We start from the raw sequence: 3,012 nt of genomic DNA, 5'->3' as shown, positions 1-3,012 counted from the left end.
GTTTATTTTGGTTGGGAGTCTTTTAATGGCTGCTTCTAATTTTTTTAAGTGTCATGGGGCTGTTTATATGGTTTATCTGACCCTGATCTAACTTTGGTGCATGGTAACTGTCTAGAAAATTGTTCATTTCCTCCAGATTTTCTAGTTTTGTTGAATATAGGCTTTTTAGTAGAATATGATAATTTTTTAATTTCCTCAGTTTCTTTTGTTATGCCTCCCTTGTCATTTCCATTTTTGTTAGTTTATTTTATACAAAGTTAATTGGGGTTGGGAAAAGGTTCCAACCATCAAAGTTATCTTGGCCCCACAAATTTCAGTCCCTTCTGACCATGGTTAGGCATAATCAAATGGAAGAACTCTAGGTTTGCCAGGAGTGTCTTAGGATCAAGGTCAGAGCAGCACCAAAGGCAGATTTTTCAGAGGGATAACATTTTTTTCAATGTTCAAACAGTCTCAAACAAATTCTCAGCCTCTACTGATTAACCCAAATATAGCAAAAGATTTGCTGAAATGCTTTACTCAAAGGCAAACACAAAGGATTTACTATACATATACATTTTGCTTAAAGCCAGACATAAAGACTTTACATATCACTACACTACACTTTCTTCAGAGACTCAGAACTGTGCAAAGTCTTCTGAAAAAATTGACTGTGGCTTGCTCGGCCATAAAAGGGACATCGACAGAGCCCTCTCAAAGTGTCAGAGAACATCACAGTATAGGAGATTAAAGGAATGTAAGAAGTGGAGGTAGGGCTAGGAAATTGTGGAATTTGGTTTCCTGGGCATTACATGGTGCTTCCACTCTTGAAACCTTTGCAGCTGTGATGATCTCCATTAGACCTTCTTCCCAAGACTGAATATTTCATTGAAGAGTGGAGAGGAACTTGGGAAAGCTCCTGAGGTGACTGGCAGGAGGGGAACATGAAGCCTAATTACACTTTCCTGATAATGTACTGGAAACTAATGCTTGCTGCTGGAGGAAGATTTATTTTCCTCATAGGTGTATCTACTAGTGAGTTGATGCTCCTGTAAGTAAGCCTAAGGAAACTCATTGGTTCATCTGAAAAAGAGGCATGAAAACAGAGGCATTGGATCCCCTGGAGTTGGAGTTACAGGCAATTATAAATTGCCTGATTTGAGTCCTGAGAATTGAACTAGGGTCTGCTTCAAGAGCAGTATATGTACTCTTAACTGCCGAGTCATCTCAGCAACTATTACATGCATATTTTTTCATTCTGAGCATATTTTTTCATTCTGAGCACAGGGGTTCAGAATAATTTCCCAAAGTGGAGGCCAGCTAGGTGATGAAGAATCAGCTAGGTTACAGCCTTCTGTGCCTCTAGTTTTTGTTGACTGATTTTAGACAAAGCATGAATACTTCCTTGTTCAACTGCCACATGCAATATGGAACAAAGGCAAACACATTTTACCACATTGCTAGGAAGAATTTGTTAAGTATCGCTGGAAAGGATTCAGTAGTGTAGAGCTAGTCTCAATTCCACAAAACCCAGCTCTCAAACTAGGGAACTCTCTGAGTGGAGAAGAGATTTCTTAAAAATAAAGCAAAGGGGGTACAGAAAAATTACTATTAATCTTCTAACCTGTTAATGTATTAAATTTCAGTCCTGAATTTGATTATTTCCTGCCTTCTACTCCTCTTCGGTATATTTGCTTCTTTTTGTTCTAGAGCTTTTAGGTGTGGTGTCAAGTTCCTAATGTATGCTCTCCTGTTTCTTTCTGCAGGCATTCAGAGTTATGAATTTTCCTCTTAGCACAGTTTTCACTGGGTCCCATAAATTTGGGTATGTTGTATGTTCATTTTCATTAAATTGTAAGAAGTCTTTAATTTCTTTATTTCTTCCTTGACCAGGTTATCATTGAGTAGAGCATTGTTCAACTTCCATGTGTATGTGGACATTCTTTCCTTATTGTTGTTATTGAAGACCAGTCTTTGTCTGTGGTGGTCTGATAGGATGCATGGGATTATTTCTATCTTCCTGTATCTGTTGAGGTCTATTTTGTGACTGAATATATGGTCAATTTTGGAGAAGGTACCATGAGGTGGTTGAGAATAAGGCATATTCTTTTGTTTTAGGATGAAATGTTCTATAGGTATCTATTAAGTACATTTGGTTCATAACTTCTGTTAGTTTCTCTATGTCTCTGTTTAATTTCTGTTTCTTTGATCTGTCCATTGATGAGAGTGGGTTGTTGAAATCTACTATTATTGTGTGAGGTGCAATATGTGCTTTGAGCTTTAGTAAAGTTTCTTTTAGGAATGTAGGTGCCCTTGCATTTGGAGCGTAGATATTTAGGACTGAGAATTCATCTTGGTGAATTTTTCCTTTGATGAAGAGGAAGTGTCCTTCCTTATCTCTTCTGATAACTTTTGGTTGAAAGTCAGTTTTATTCGATGGCTCTTCCAGCTTGTTTCTTTGGACCATTTGCTTGGAAAGTTATTTCCAGTCTCTTACTTTGAAGTAGTGGCTGTCTTTGTCTCTGAGTTATGTTTCCTCTATACAGAAAAATACTGGATTATCTTTAAGTATCCAGTCTGCTAGTCTATGTGTTTTTATATGGGGAATTGAGTCCATTGATGTTAAGAGATAGTAAGGAATAGTGATTGTTGCTTCATGTTATTTTCATTATTAGAGGAAGATTTATGTTTGTGTGTCTCTCTTCTTTTGGTTTTGTTGCAAGGAAATTACTTTCTTGCTTTTTCTATGATGTAGTTTCCCTCCTTGTGCTGGAGTTTTCCATCTATTATCCTTTGTAGGACTGGATTTGTAGAAAGATATTGTGTAAATTTGGTTTTGTCATGGAATATCTTGCTTTCTCCTTCTATGTTAATTGAGAGTTTTGCTGGATATAGTAGCTAGGTATGGCATTTGTGTTCTCTTAGGACCTGTATGACTTCTACCCATGATCTTCTGGCTTTCACAGTCTCTGGTGAGAAGTCTAGTGTAATTCTGATAGATCTGTGTTTATATGTCACTTAACATTTTTTCCT

This window comes from Rattus norvegicus, chromosome X (assembly GCF_021556685.1).
Source record: "Rattus norvegicus strain SHRSP/BbbUtx chromosome X, alternate assembly SHRSP_T2T, whole genome shotgun sequence".
NCBI lineage: Eukaryota > Metazoa > Chordata > Mammalia > Rodentia > Muridae > Rattus > Rattus norvegicus.
This window is presented reverse-complemented; position numbering follows the sequence as displayed.